This window comes from Streptopelia decaocto, assembly GCF_964273445.1.
Source record: "Streptopelia decaocto genome assembly, chromosome: 15".
Lineage (NCBI taxonomy): Eukaryota > Metazoa > Chordata > Aves > Columbiformes > Columbidae > Streptopelia > Streptopelia decaocto.
The window spans coordinates 4,402,874-4,418,713 of NC_138670.1; the positions used below are offsets into that span (position 1 = coordinate 4,402,874).

A 15,840-nucleotide genomic window follows, 5' to 3' on the forward strand; every position below is an offset into this window, starting at 1 on the left:
CCCCGGTGCGCACCGCAGGAGCCCCCTCAGCGCCCGACAGGCCTCCTCCCGCCACAACCTGCCGGGGCTGGCACCCCCGGCCTCCTGCCCAGCCGCCCAGGCCTCCATCCACCTCAGACGCTGGGTCCTGTCCCCTCTGCGCTCCCATCCACCTGCCGTGTTACCCACGCTTGGGCACTTGTCCCCGTACAGCAACTATGGTGCCAGCGTCCTCCCCTCCTGCCCCAGGCCTCATTTATTCCTCCATGGAGCTCCTTTGGGCCTCAGGCGCCATGTTGGTTTACCTCAGGTGGCCAGCGGCTGAGGGGATGGCTTCCAGCTCAACCTCAACGCCTTTGGTGGTGGATCCCAGTCACGACGGCCAAGCGGGGAGCAGGGGCCATGGCAGCCCCAGCAAGGGAAGCAGAGATGCCCCAAGGTACCCCCCGAAATGCATCTCGTTGCCAGCACTGGGAGTGGTGGTGACTTGCTGCTTGTTTTGTACTGTATTTATTGCTTGAGTAGGAACTGACAGCTCTGTTCATGGCTTATTCACCCAGTCCTACCCATCCAAGATGAGCTGTGGTAAAAATAAACCAGCATTTTATATTTTAATTGCAGAGATGTGATGGCTGTAGGCACCTCCCAAGTGTTTTGTGCCGTGGAAAGCAGGGGATCACAACAGCCAGACACGTTTGGCCACAATGCACAGGTCAGGGGAGTGACGCTGAGTTGGTGACAGACCTGCTTGGGTGCAAATCTGCCACCATTCAGCACAAAAAAATGTGTTTCTTTCCCAGCAGGGATTAGCACTGAGCTCTGTCACAAATAAACCCTGTCAGTTCTTAAGAAATCAAAGCTGACTCTAAAATTTTTGAAATACCACTTCTGGGAATAACAACAAAACCCCAAGGGTGTGCTTGAGTGTAGCAAGATCATTTAATTCAACTGAAAAAAGAAACATGCCACAACTCTAACAGTGGTTTGCGTGTTCTCCTGCACGGTTGTGTCACTAGATGGCCTTACAGACCGATGGCAAACACGGCTGCACATCACATCTCTTCCTAGGAAGACTCTGCACAAAGCAGACAGCAAACAAAAAGCAAGAAAAGGATATGTCAGCGATAGGGAGGAGGAAGGACACGTAAATACCCAAGGAAGTGTATAATGATGATGATAATAATAATAATGCAGCCAAACACACGTGTATTTAAAGCCAACCATTTTACTGAGGAAAAAGTTAATGCAAGCATGTAGAATACACAAGCTGTCAAAAAGATGCTTTATGAACTGCAGTCTTGCAGTATCTTACCTGGAACACTGAGGTCCCGTTGGCTGCAATGGCTGAGGCCATTCCAGTATCGCACGGGGATTAACGGTCCAGGAAAAAGTTGTTTTAACCTGAAACAATTTGTTTGGACCTGGCTCAAAACCAGCATCATACAACGTACGTTACGATCAACAGCTAGATTTAGTACTCTTCCTCAACCTGAATACTGTAATTAAGGGATTTTTTTAAGTCAGTTATTGCCATCAAGAGGTTTTTTTGGGGGATAAAAGTATTTTGTGGGCCATTGTTAGGTTGTTTTTTTTGCAAGTCTCACAAAACAATCTTTACATTCTCACAGCTTTGTCTCCTTTTACATTTGATAGTTAAGGAAACTTTTTAGATTTGTACACCTTTAGATTCAGGACGAAACAATATAAAATGAGTAGATTATAAAATCAACCGTAAACACTCCAAAGGCTGTTTTTAAGTAATAGGTGCTCTATTTGTAGTGAGTCACTTTAATATTAATGAAACATAGCATTTAGGTGTCCCAGTTACTTATTTTTAATTAACAGGTATGCAGTGCTTTAGGCATATAAAGTCCTATACAAAAGCTAAGTATATTTAGCTATGTTCTTCTGTTTGGAGGAACTCTGAATACTGTCAAAGTTTTAAGTTTCTATTTAATGAAGCTCTATCATAGTACATGCCCTTACGCTATGAAGCATGGCTTGCAGTAATATTTCTAATGGAAAATTCAACTATTTTAGCTGACCAGCAAGGTCTCAGACTACTGGTACATCCTTGTAGCCACAACTGCAGAGAGGAGTAACAGCACACGCCATCTGCTGTATACTCATATTCTTAGTTGATATGGTAATATCAACTAGATGAGAATGGGACCTGTTCTTCCTAAATATCTTTAGGACTAAATTTTTGAAATACACTTAAGAATTTTCTTGTTGATAATAGAGACCCCAGTTTTACAAAGACTTAAACATGAACTTAAAAATAAGAACTAGTAGCCCCATTTATGTCAAAGGAAATATTCATAAACTTCATTAAGAATGTGCATAACAAGATGAAGCCTTAAATATTTATTTTTGAACATAACCACTGATATTAATTCTTTGTGTTTTCAGCGATGAATTCCCACTACGGCATGTACATATAGAGCAAGAGACAACGCCCTGACGAGTTTGCAATAGGAGAGACCCTGAAGAACGTGATTTACCATGTAAGTAGAGTGAATTTCTGATAAATTTCAGATGTTACATAAGAATTGTTTGTCCGGTGCACAGACCCTTACTGAGGAACAATCTCTGCCCCACAGAATTTGCTGTGAACTGACAGGGCAGATAGGGAAGGGAAAACTGGAATGTAGGAGAGCTGAACTGTGCCTTGCACACACAAAGAAGTTATGAGTGACAATCAGTGTAAGAGCAGAAGCCTATGACAAAGCCAGCTGTATATTCAAGGTAATTCGTTTACAGAACAACAGTATGAAATTGTTTTTTCAGTCTCCTTGACTTTTAGCTGCTTCTCAGTATCCATTTCTGTAGCGTTTCTTGCTGTTTCTCTTGCACATGCAGAGCTCTACCATCTGGTCCTCATGGCCTGATATTTTACACACATGCCCCCAGCCCTAAAAATCCCTTGGGCCACATGATTCACCATCTTTTCAAACCTTGCCATGTGCCTGGTTTTTGTGTAGTAGCTCCTACTGATGTAAATCCCTTGTTTCATAAGGGCTCTCAATTGCCTTTTTCACTGAAGGCAAGGTGGCTGTGACACCTGCCAGTTTCTAAGACATTTAACCCAAGCTAAAACATTATTACATTGTTGTTTGGAACCATTTTTTTTTTCCCAGGTAGGAAGTGCTGCCAGAAAGGTATTAACTTTCTAGACTATTAAGTAATGTGGAAAAATTATATTTCAATAAGAAAATTTCCTTTCTGCCTTTTCATGCCTAAGGAATATGGTTCCTGTTTCACTTGGCTCAAGTAGCCCATACACTAAATCAGTGCAAAAATTTTTCAATAAACTCTACAAAAAATCTGTCCAAATGCTGCCATAAAGTTCAGAGGGTTATGAAGGAAAACAGGACGAGGGGCTGCAACAGGAGGTGTTAGCCAAATTAGACATACAACCCAGCAAAATCAGGCAGCAAATATTCAGTCACTTTGATGTAGTTTGGACAGATTTTGTTCATAAAACACACACTGACTACTACCTAGAGAGCAGTTATTTACAGGGAACACATACTGTTTCTTGGGTTATTTCCTCTGCTATGCTTTAAATCAGGGGTGCTGACTATGTGGGCCAAATATACCTACCTGATGGATGCATGGCCAACGTGCCATATTTCACATCTCACTTTTCATTAGAAATTGAGCTCTTGGCTTTGCAGTAGTGGGGGAAAAACCCTCCACTTTACACATGAGAAGAGTGTGTAAATCAAGGTGGTAACGTCTCAGCCTGATACAGTAGGTGCTTTGGGGCAGTTTCAGGTTTCTGTTCCTCGCTGAAGCGTGAATTCTCAAGCGAAGTTCTGTTGTAAAAAATGGGTAACACAAGGTTAAGATCATCCTATGCTTTTGTGGAACATTAAACACAATGACAGAACTCTGAAAAGCATGACATGAACAATCATCTGCCAACACCACTATAACTCTCCCCCCACGGATCTGGGTGATACGTGTGTCTCCCAGATGTGCTGGCACGGTTGCACTGAGCGATGGGGAGGAATTTGTCAACATGGGCTGACAGAGCTGTCACACTGATGCTGGATCTCATCCTCTACCTCTGCGCTGAGGAGCGAGCGAATCTGGAGACCTGCTGGAGAGAGAGGGATCCAAAATGCCTCGTTTCCAGCGAGATCCGCAGGTTGTGATTGTGTCGGTAGCTGTGGCTGGTTTTACCATGGGAACAGTCAGACGCGGTGAGTTCAGGAGGGATGCGCAGGCTTGCTCGTGCCTGAGAGCACAGGGCTGTGCTACAGATCTGTGGGAAATTAATCAGCATCAGATGCTTTTCTGCATCTCTGCAGCAGAGAATAATCCTATCAGGAAGCAATTTGGGGAAACACAGGAAAAGGGGCTGTAAATAGCCTTCCATGCAACACAATGCATTTTTACCCAATATCCAACCCCTCTCTTTAGAATACACCCCTAAAATCCCTCTGGCTTATGCCTTCCTGTGTTTCCATTACCAAATACTCCACCTTGCCCAGCAAGCAACCAGATGTGATTTTCTTCAAAGTAAGAGTGCTCTCTGCAGTATCTGCTTTCTTCAGATTACTTTTCCCTTCTTCTCCCATTCTCAAAGTAGGGAATTCCTGGTAGAGAGAGATTTTTTTAATGTACTTGCTGATTTAGAGACAAAGGAGGGCTGAGACCAATGGGAGCGTATGTAAATTAGGATGGCCACAGCACCAGAGCAGGAGTTGCATTCAGCTTCTTTAGTTTACGTAGCAGGGATAAGTATGGAGTAGGTGAGTGTGCTGTGGATGGCCAAATCTGGGTTACGCTTCCCAAAAGCTGGCTGATACATTCCACTAATCCCAAAACGTGTGGAGTTGTGCTTTCCTGTGAGGCTTTTGAGAACCTCAAGGTTAAATGATCCCCGCTTTGGCTTGTTAAATATGCTTTCCACTGTGTAAGCCACAATGCAACCTGCACAAACGCGTTTTTCGGAGCCATTAGAAAAGTCAGGCTTTGATCAACACTTCATTGCTGAATTGGCTACACAACAGCCATCACTCTTGCACCTGGCCCAGGCAGGAAGTTCTCAAACCTTTTGGCCAAGAATGTGGGGAAACTGGGAATATTCATGGGAGGAGAGAAAAGGATGATAAAGGAGGCTGTAAGAGAAAGGACTGTGGATTAAATAGGGACAGGCTTTTGCTGAGTAATGTATGGCACCAACATTAAAGGGCAGTTAATGTGTTAAGTTCGTGTCTTCCCCTCTGATATTTGTGCAAACTTCCTACAGGAAGGCAGGCTGAAAGATGATAAAATCCTCTCTTTATGTCCCTGCAGGAGACACCATAATTTCTGCCTGTTTTTTATTGATTGCTACATGCACAGGGAGAACTAAGCAGGAAGCACTTGCTCTGTCGTTGTCTGGCTGGGCAGGAGCTGGAGGTTTGTGGCTTGTCAGAGCACCCCTGGACAAGGATGAGACCAAGCCTGAGTTTATCTCAGAGCTGAGAGCAGCCATTACCCCAGCCAGACCAAACCGTGAAAAAAACAGCAATGCTCAGAGCAGGCTAATTAGTAACTTGAGGGGCTGGAAATAAACCCAGCTGTAGTTGTGTCAGGTTTGCTTTAGACCTGTGATTTTTGGCTTGTCCCAGGCATGTATGAGCTGGACAGGTTGATGGTGCAGAGCAGCCTGGCTGGTCTTCACTGCAAACCACCGGAGCAGGTCGCGGAGGTGTGGTGGGCAGCAACCGCGGTGGCATTGTCATCTGCTGTGGGCAGCAATGGCGGTGGCATTGTCATCTGCTGTGGGCAGCAATGGCGGTGGCATTGTCATCTGCCATGCGCAGGCATGTCAAGTGCAGCAACTCGCCAGCGCCGCTCCAGCCCACGGGTCACCGCCAAACTCGGGCTGGCGCGCTGCCCGGTGCGAGCTCGACACCGCTGTCCTTGATGGCATGTTTCCTGTGCGTTTGTCCCTTCCTACACACATTTCACCCTTCCTGACTCTCATCCTAACAACAGGGACACTGTCAAGTTCCCAGTTGCTTACTGGGATTAACACAGTAGCTCTGATTTGTTGAGGCGGGGAGATTTCCTGGTTGAAATCATTCTAATTAAACTGATCTCTCTCATAATGCTAAAAATGCCCCTGTGTGAAAAGCAGCTGAAGCTACTTGTAAAAAGCGAGTGCCCCTAGACCTCAATGGTCTTAGAAGTCTAATAATAGTATAGACTATAGCAGGACTCCAGACCAATATAGAATAAAGTAGCAAATATAGCATCCCTCCAAATCAGACATCTTAGACAAAAATACAAAACACATCTGGCTGCATATCCACCAGCTTTTTTATTGGCTTGAAATACATACACAGAGCCCCTAGCAAATCCTTTCCACTGTAGATCTGGGTGGGCACTTCTGTTTTGCTTTTAGGACTCAATTTTGGACTTGGGGAAAAGTGTCTTTCAGTCAACAGGCCTCCCAGCAAGCCAGGGCTGGCTGTGGAGGAGGCAACAGCTGCAGGAGCTTTAATTCCTCTCCCCACCCTCCTGTACAAATGTGCCACTCAATCCTCTGTCTGGAGGAGCCAGAGAGGAACGTGTATCTCCCCCGCTTCCCTGCCAGCTCTTCTGGCATTTCCTATTACGCACCCAATTGCTTGTTAGGTGCCAAGACCATAAAGTATTTTTTAATGTGGGCGGCTGAATGGTGGTAGAACTAGAATCTCTTTTGGTCACAACCCCCTTGCAGGTGTTTGTGTTGCCTTTTTACACCCTCTTATGCAACACAGCAAGGTGTTTGCGATAATCGATTGCCACAGGAACTCCTTCCTGCCCGGAGTGCTGGCAGGCACGGCACAGGGAAAAAGAAGGACAACAGGGAGGGGAAGGTGTTGGGAAGTAAAGGGAACCCTGTTCTCCATCAGCAGCTCCAGCAGGAGGGGGAGAAAAACATCCCTGGCTTTGCAGATTTAGTGAAAATTAACTGCAGTTAGGAATTAGCAATGGCCTGCCCTTTTGAAGGTTAAAACAAAGTACCTGGAAAAGGTATTTTAATGTAAAACTTACCTTGAAACAAAAAAAAAAAACCTAAAGCAAGTATGAAAATCCACACCTCCTTTTCCTGGGTGTAGCTGTCTCCACAATGTGAAGCACAGTAATGAATCAAGCTCCTTTCCTCTCTTCCTGTATTTTCTATTCAATTATTCGCAGGCTGTGCAAGTTCTGCTTTATTTCTCCTCTCCATATGCCGCACTCTACTCCTGTTTTTTTTTCCATTCCGAACTGTGCATTTGGCCTCTCTCCCACTTCTTTCTCCTCGGTGTGTGCCCCCTGCTCTGCTGAGATCTGCTGCCTTTGTGGCCTCTGCTGTGCACATATGCTGGCTCTCCCCTCCCTGCCACCCCCTGCTTCTGGGCCACCAAGTGTCCCTTCGCCTCTCTCCAGCATTTTTGCCACAGGGCCCATCAGCCAGCTAGAAAATGAACAATTTTGCTATAGCCACTGCTCCCGTTGTCATGCTGCCGGCTCCCCGCCACCGATCAAGGCGAACCCGTGTTGCTCCCATAGTAGAGCTGATTGGTAGCGAAGGCAGAGACGGCTCTGCAGCTGCTTAGCAACTGGGAGCTGCTGTTATGCAGCAGCGTAGAAAGCAATGGATGGCACAGCATTCGCTAATTCTGTGCGTTCTGGCCCACTCGGCCGAAAACCGTGGCTTAGTGGACCAGCTGGGTCACTCCCAAATGTCCTGTTCAAAAATAAATGAAGATGGGAACTGCAGATTCGAGAGCAAAGGTGACAATACCAAGGGCAAAACTGTGTTGGTTTTGTGTCACCTTGTTTGCATCACACCAGTGAGAAGAAACTGCTCGGATCTGTAAACTAAACTCATTCCATTTGATCTCTGTCATCACTTTTCTGGCTGTAACATTTTATACTGCATCACTTCTAATCAGAACGTTCACTGTATGTGCTGTATTTGTTACAAAGGCTCATGGGCCTCCAGCTATCATTGCATCTAGACTGTTTAATGATACGTGTCCAGATACACAAGTATTTTAATGCATAAATATCTTTTTAGATTACTTATCTCTATCTTCATTTCCTTTTGAGGCAAGCTCTATGAGTGCCCCAATTCTTTAAATGGTACATTCTTTTAATTCCTTTTTTTTTTTTTGGTAAAACTGTACTGTTTAGGCCATGAAGCACTGAACTGAAACGTTTAGTAATTTGATGGCTTTAGAATGTTCATGAGAATTTCCAGCCTTCTTGATTTATTTAATGATTTTTATAAGCTTGAAAGTATTCTACAAAATAACTGGCTGTACATTCTGATGGGATCATAGTGTTTCAATAGCAGCTGCATTTCAATAGGCAAGAAGCAACACAAAACATTCTGCAAGTCAGGTGTTGAAACAGCTTCTTTATTCCTTTATGACTCAAGAATGATTAGATCTCTGAAAGGACTCACCACCTATCTTACAGAGGTGGCTTTGTTATCATACTGGCAGAAATAAAATGAACAGATGCGGTTTTAAAAGAAACAAAAACCCCAGGCCTGGCAAATATCCAACACGTCCATCAGAGGTAGCACGGATCTTAAAATAAATGTTTGTTCCGCTATTGGGTCTCACTACACATCTCTCTGCACCCAGGCAGCTGAACACCAAAGATCAGCGATTCCCTGTTCAATGCTTATATCCCATGTATCCTCACGAGCATGCAGGTGAAATCTATCATGAGGCTGCTTATTTTGGCTGAAAAATTCCCTAGACAGATCATCTGCTGTTCTTAGGAAGAAATGAAAAAATTCACGGCAAAAAAACTGAACAGGCAAATACGCAGTCCATATTCCTACTTAATATTCCTTTGATATTCTTAGCCTGGTTTCCTAAAAATAAAACAGTCTAATAATGTGACTGTGTTGTTCTATGTAATTTTCCCTCTCTTTCCTCTAATCTCAATTAAATTTGGAGAAGAGCAAGAAGGCATAATGAAATGGATTAGAATCTATCTAAGAGGAAGGTCTCAAAATGCAGCTGGAACCTGGGTCCTAGAGCTGTCATCTTGTTTTTATGGGTCCTGTGAATACCTGTTTTGGGCCCTACATTATTTAATGGCACCAGGGCAGGCAATGAAGCTCCTGGCTCCCTTCCAGCTCCCAAACTGGGCTTTCTTCCCAGGAAACCGGGGTGTGGCGATAGGATGGTGAACACCCAGAACCTCCTCCTGACCCAATATTGACATAGCTGAGCTGTTCGCACACCCAGAACCTGGAAACTCCTACAGCGGAGACAGCAGTTGTTTATCTGGAAGAAAATATAAAATCAGTACCAAGCAAGTTTGTAGGTGACACTCAAGAGTAGCAAGAGGGAGTATAAAATAAAATAAAGGCCATTGCAAGCAACAATACTAAGGACTCGTCCTTTTCAAGAGGGCCAGGTATAAAGCCATATGTGCAGAATGAGGAGCACAAACCAGCAGGACGGGGATGCTGTCCCAAGGAGGAGCAGATCTGAGAGTATTTTAGGAGCCGTGCTGGGACACCAGCTGAACGTGGGCTGGTGTAATCCCCGGATGCCTGACGGAGCCATTTCAGCAAGGAGGGGCTGGCACGAGCCCGGCCACCGCTGATCGCTCTGTCCCTCTGCCCAGATCAAACCGGCGAAACACTGTTCACTGAGAACTGCGACAGGAGCCACTGCAGGATTAGCAAAGATGGACCCGAGGGGGAGCTCTAGAAGTCTGCAACGGGAGCGTTAAATGCTCGGTTGATCAGCCTGTACATAGCTACACGGGGACGGAAATCTGGTAATGGAACATTCCTCTGTCAAGCAGACTGAGATGCAGCAACATCCAGAAACTGAAAGGAGAAACTAGACGAGTTTAAAAAGGTATTTTGATTTCTAGCCTGTCAGGAAGATTTTGATGGAAACAATATGCCAAGTCTTATTCTACTCTCTCTCACAGCCTGTTTAAAAATGAAAATCTGATGTTTTCTAAGATGCAGGTATGCTGTGGTTAAATTCTTTTAAATAAGAAAAAACAAAAAATTCACACAAATCTTATGACCTGCATAATGCAGGAAATCAAACCAGATGAACCTAGGTCTCTTTTGTCCTTTGTAATCTATTAATCTCGTTTCTTTGCATGAGCAGTGGATCGTGACACAAAAACCTTCAATATAAAGGATTCTGTGTAGAAGCCTGCCTAAACCAAAACGTTGTAAACAGCCACCATTATTGTTTGGCAGTACAGCTGCGTATTTTCTATTTCACTTCACCTCTCAATCTAATTTGCTCTTGTTGCAACACTTTGCCAAAGAAATTAAATCACTTCTTATTGATAACAAACAGTGAAATAATTACCATAAGAGTTTTCCACTCCACAATGCAGGGGAGGGACCCTGTGGGCAAGAACAAGCTCCTTTGCTTCGAGAATGTGCCGTTCAGAGAAACAAAAAACAAGTTTTCCTTTTTTTCCCCCCCCTTTCCCCTGAAAGATCTCTAGAGAGTCTCATGCAGTAAACCGGGGTCAATCTAACTCAAGTATGAAAGTCTGGTTTGACCTTTCTGGGATTTAAAAACGCTGTACCAGAACATTTAGCTTTTCAGATACGAGGTTCAGCCATGAAACCACCCACCCTGAGTGCAACCGGTCTCAACTGCCTCGGTGACTTTTCAACTACATTGAACATCACAGTCATTTAGAAACTCCTAAAAAACGGAAAGGAATTTTCAGCTCAGACTTACAAAAACAATCTCCAGAAGTGCTGAGGACCCACACAACTCTGCCCCAGCAGCTTCTGGCCCTGGTTTGCACGGACGCGGCGCCAGCGCACGCTCCAGGACCTCTCCCAGCTGGAGCAGCTCGTGGATTCTACCGTCGGGAACAGCCATCCTGAACAATGATTAATTGCAGACAAAGATCATAGTCCTGGAAAAATGCGCAGAGAGGTACAAGTACAGACAAAGCTGTCTAAGCTCCCACAGTGTTGTGGGCTGGATGAATCGTTGCAGAGCCTGGACTGTGTTAGGCAGAGCTAGTTTGCTTCAGGGTTAAACAGACTGATGTTAAGGTTTAAATGAGGATATCACTAATATCCAAATATCTATTTAACCATAAATTTAAAATCCTGGGAAGGTTAACAGCCGATCCTGTTTCAATCTGCTCTTTTTTTAAATCGCTTTACGTGCTGATGTAACTCATTATGATGCAAGCTGCAGAAACGTTTGCATTCCAGTTCCAAAAACCACTGCAAGACCAGGAACAGATCTATACCATACTTTGATCTACACGTCGCCTGTTTCGGCCATTTTGTCCTATTCCAGGAAGCTACAATGCTTTTCACCTCTATTGAGAAATAGCAGAGGCACATTTTAATGGCGTTTAGCTAAGAATAACGCCACCCTTTCCTCCAAGTTTACTAGCAGATTATTACTTAAAGCAATTGTAAACCAGGCAGGCAGTCACGCTGCTGGCAGGAGCAAGGGCCAGGCGTTTAAAGACGGTCTGGCCAGATAAGGCACGTCTCGCAGGGACCGAGCGGAGGGTCTGGCGGCTGCGGAACCCCCTGGCTCCAGGAGCTGCACCCCGAGAAGGGGCACAGGGAGCAGAGGTAGCATTTTAAAGCCAGCCTGGCACTGCAGAGACTCTTTTTATCCTCCTCCATGGAAACGTGTTATGTTTTGTGCGGACGGTTTGTCGCTTGGTTCTCGACAGAGCCTGAGCCGGTGGCAAGGAACGACGAGGGGGGAACCAGAAATGCTGAGCGTGAGCCCTCGCGTTGTTGCGAAAGGCGCAGGCTGCGGTGCCTCCTTCGCGGCAGCACCCTGCTCCCTCGCAGGGCAAACACCCCTGAACCTCGGCACATACCACAGCACAGGTCTTACCAAACCCACGGCTGGTCCTGAGCCGCAGGAACGGGCGGGCAGGGCGCACCCTGCCCCGCACAAGCCGCTCCCGCAGGCAGCTCTGCCCAGCAGCCACTTACCTTCTCCCTCCCACAGGGTCCGCAGGACGGTCCTGCTCTAGCCTTACCAGGGAGGCCACCTCTCTACAAGTGTTTGCTTTGTCCTCCCTGTCCTGCCCTCTGAAGTGGTTGCTCAAGCCAGGCTTGCCCTAAGCTCACCTACTTCTGGTCTGCAGTGGAGCAGCGAGGTGCAACTCCCCGCAGAGCACAAAAGGCTTGTGAAGCTCCGAAACAACCCCCACGCCTCCACCCAAAGCGAGCTGCAAGAAAATCTGCTCAGGAAAAAAAAAAAAAAAAAAAAAAAGAGAGAGAGAGAAAAATGAAGGGAAAAAAAAAAAAAAGCAGCACATGTAACACGTCGGGCGGCCGTGGCGGCTCGCACTGCAGCACCGCACCCGGCTCCGCGCCAGCCCAGCCCGGCGAGCGAGCGCTGCAGGCCGGGCCATCCCACCCCGGCTGCGGGCGGGAGGAGGCAGGGCAGCCGCTGCCCCGGCGGAGCGGCCGGGCGATGGCGGAGGGGGGAGAAAGCCCAGGAGGGGCAGGAGAAGGAAAACAACAAAGAGCCATGTGACGAGCGGCGGGGCGCGCTGGCGGGGAGCGCTGGCGGGGCGCAGCGCACCCGCTCCGACGCCGCCCTGCTCCTCCCGCGGCCAGCGCTGCCTGCTCATTTGCCTGCCTTCCCCTCCTCCATCCCCCCAACTGCCTCTTTTTTCCTTGTGGGGTGGGGGGGAGTGTTGTTTGTTCCTCTTAATTTTTTTTTTTATCTTCTGCACTAGGCTACTTTCATCTTTCGGTATTTATAAACGCAAGCGAGCGGGATACTGCGGCGGGGGGAAGGGAAGAAGGCGAGGGGCGGGCGGCGTTATTTATAGACAGCCAGGGCTTCGCCTGCATTATGCGAGCTGCCTTTGTCCTCCCTGCCCGGCCGAGCTCCCCGCCCCCCGCCCCGGCCGGGCTGGAGCGCCGCCAGCCCCGCCGCCCGCAGCGCTGCCCCCGCTGCTGCAGGGCGCTCCCGCCGCGGCCATCTTGTGCGCGCCAGCCGCAGGGAGAAAAAGCCGCCAGGCGCCCTGCTCGGCGTCGCCTTCCACAACCCCTCACAAAGCGGTGGGGGAAGGGTGGGGGGGCGGGAAAGAGAGAGAGAAGGGGGGGAAGACAAAAAAAAGGCCATTTCCCTTCAGTGATCGGGACGCGAAGCGCCGCCAGGCAGTGGGGGAGAGTCCGCCTCGCCGCCGCCCCAGCCCTGAGGAGAACGCGGCGCCGAAGGAGAAGCCATGATGGCGGCTACCCTGACACAACGAGGAGCGCGACCGGGAGCGCCCTGCCCGCCGCCAGCCGCCCTTCCCGGTGCCGGGGACACGGTGCTTCCACAGGCTTTCACATAATAAAACTACCAGACTTCGGCGGGGAGGCCATTTCATGGGCTGGGTGGCTGCACTAAAGCACAACTGCTGTGAATATCAACTGCGTCACGGCTTCTCCAACTGTAAAACTCAGGCTGCAAAGGGTCCCTCACTTGGAAGGAAACTCCCTCATTTTGGATTTACTTCCAGACCTCCTTTTTCCCCCTCTCTCCAAGTCACTGCCTCTCGGTATGAAGGATTTTACAGTGCTTCTTAGCAAGACATCCGCCATTAAGACTCACCGTCTTGAAAAACACCCCCCCCCATTTTGTTGCGTTTTTTTTGATCGAGCTTTTGTAATTAGACGGACAAAACATGTAAGGGATCCCTACCACCACCACCACCGCATTTTTTGCCTTTTTAAAAATCAGCCTCAGTAACATCTTGCTGTTCACAGGCAGATTATTTTTCTTTTTGTGCGTTCAGTTTAACAGCCACGTAACGCCTGCAATGGATTCACTGCGTCTCTCCACCAAAAAAAAACAAACCCAAAACACAACAGGGCTGCGGACGACCAAGCGCTTTGTGCAGAAAACAGAAATCCCTCCCTGAAAATAGACATTTTCAGAGACACTGTTAGATGTATCTGAGGAGAAGGAGATCGCCACCGCTCAGACGACCATTAGGATCTTTCCAGCCAGGACAATAACATGAGCCGCACAGGCCTGGTCTATATGTTTCTCTGCAAGGGCAAAAGGGTTTACTTACCCGGGCACCATAGTTGAATGCAGCTCTGAAGGTGAAGTTGTTAATGCTTTTTTTAAAAAAAAAATAACGGCTATAAATATATGTGATCTGTATCACCACTTCTCTCGTAAGTTTGCAAGTCAAAGCAGATCTCGTTAAGATAGTTACGGATCTTTGTGTGGCAGTGGTCTAGCATTTAAAAAAAAAAAAAGGAAAAAGGTTATAGAAAAAGTTGTCCAGCTATGTTGACTGACCGTACGCAGCGAGGACTCCTACTCGAGGCTTAAATCTACCTTCCTGTGGTAGATTTACTCTGTACATAAAAAGGACGTTCAGTGTTTTTCCATGGAGCACGCAGACACTAAAAACGTTCTAGTTTCAAGCTGCATGTTAGTGTGAAAGCACCTAGTTAACATTTACTGGTTGTAAACAACTTTATCTCTTAGCTAGATATTTTGCTTTATAAGTAAAACAGTCAAAAAAGCAGAAATTGGTTTAGATAAGCAGACGAAAACATAAGACATGCAAATGAAGGCTTAGCAATAAGGACCACTTCGGTAACATTAAAATGAAAACTACACTTAGCAAGGACAGAATGGATTGGGTACTTACAACGTAAGAGGAAAGCAAGCAAGCTTAGCATAGTAAAATTGCCTTTTTTTGCCAGAATGCACTATTCCTATGCCTAGATTTAAAACGTTACCTTATAAGCACCAAAGGAGTTAATAAAAATGGCCAGGAATCAAGTGTTTCATACAGGAAATACTTTCTAAAATTTATTGTTCGGTTATCAGCTTCAGAGAGCTTAAAAACCCCCAAAACAACAACAAAAAATTAAAAGAATGTATTTACTTGTTTTTTTGGCATTCGAAACTGTTAACTGCTGACATAGGGTGTGCCATGACCTAGTTACACAAGACAAAGATGGATCCCGAATCATAAGGGAAAAAAAAAATCCGCCTTTTTTTTTTTGTTTGGTTTGTTTGGTTTTTTTAGATCCTCCTTCTTCATTGAGTCCTCTAGCATGATGCCAGACATTACCACCACCTGAGCGCTCCCCGCAAGCGGACGGTGCGGATTCACATGGCGGATTCCCCCTTTTTGGAACAAAGGAAAAGCCCAGTTGGCCATTTCGCTCCACTGCAGAAAAATGGCTGCCTGGCGCGTTGGCCTCTCCTTAGCGCTCTGCTGAAGGATGGCTTCACCCCGCCGTCTAATAACTCAAGCCCCATGGAAGCCGCTCGCCCATTGGCTGCGGCCGCCCCGCTGCCTTTAACCAGCCAATTGCCCGCTGGCGGCCGAGCCGTCGCGGCCCCGCGGCCCGAGCCGCGCCCGCGCCATGCGCCCGCCGCCCGGCTCCGCGCCCCGGCGAGCGGCGGGGGGACCGCGCCGCCCGGCTTTTAATACCTACAACAAAATGGAAGCTTCCCGCTGATTGGCTGTCGCCGGACCCGGACCTTTAATAAGCAAAATTGCTCCCCGTTTTAGTCCCCCCCTCCTTGGTTGTGTGTTGCTGAACGGCGACATCCCCCCTGCCGCCGCCACTACCACCCCCCCCGCGACGCAGCAGGGCGGCGGGCTCCGCGCTCCGCCCGGTCCCCGGGTTCACCGAACTCTTCCCCTTAAAAAAAAAAAAAAAATCCAACTTGTCCCACCTATAGGTCCATCTTGTTTAGAAACAGTTTACGTTAAGGTAAATGCAGCGGGCAGATTCCACTCGCCCCCCCGCACGCCGTTAAGCCCGGGGCGGGGAGGGGAAAAAAAAAAACCCACCCCGGCAGGCCGGTGCCGGCCCATGCGGCGGCGCTCGGCGGCGGGGCGGCGGCGGGC

At 47.4% G+C, this 15,840-nt stretch overlaps 1 long non-coding RNA gene across 2 annotated transcripts; it reads right to left on the bottom strand.

Moving 5' to 3' along the window:
• Nucleotides 1-943: 943 nt before the first annotated feature.
• On the bottom strand, nt 944-15,798 carry LOC309446704. 2 transcript variants are annotated; one of them, XR_014185493.1, is made up of 5 exons: nt 15,666-15,798; nt 14,032-15,107; nt 3,586-3,800; nt 1,292-1,380; nt 944-1,054 (listed from the first exon to the last, which is right to left on the bottom strand). It is a non-coding gene; the product is annotated as an uncharacterized lncRNA (long non-coding RNA). The 2 variants fall into 2 exon arrangements; XR_014185494.1 differs by lacking the exon at nt 15,666-15,798 and having other exon boundaries at nt 14,032-15,639.
• Nucleotides 15,799-15,840: the final 42 nt, after the last annotated feature.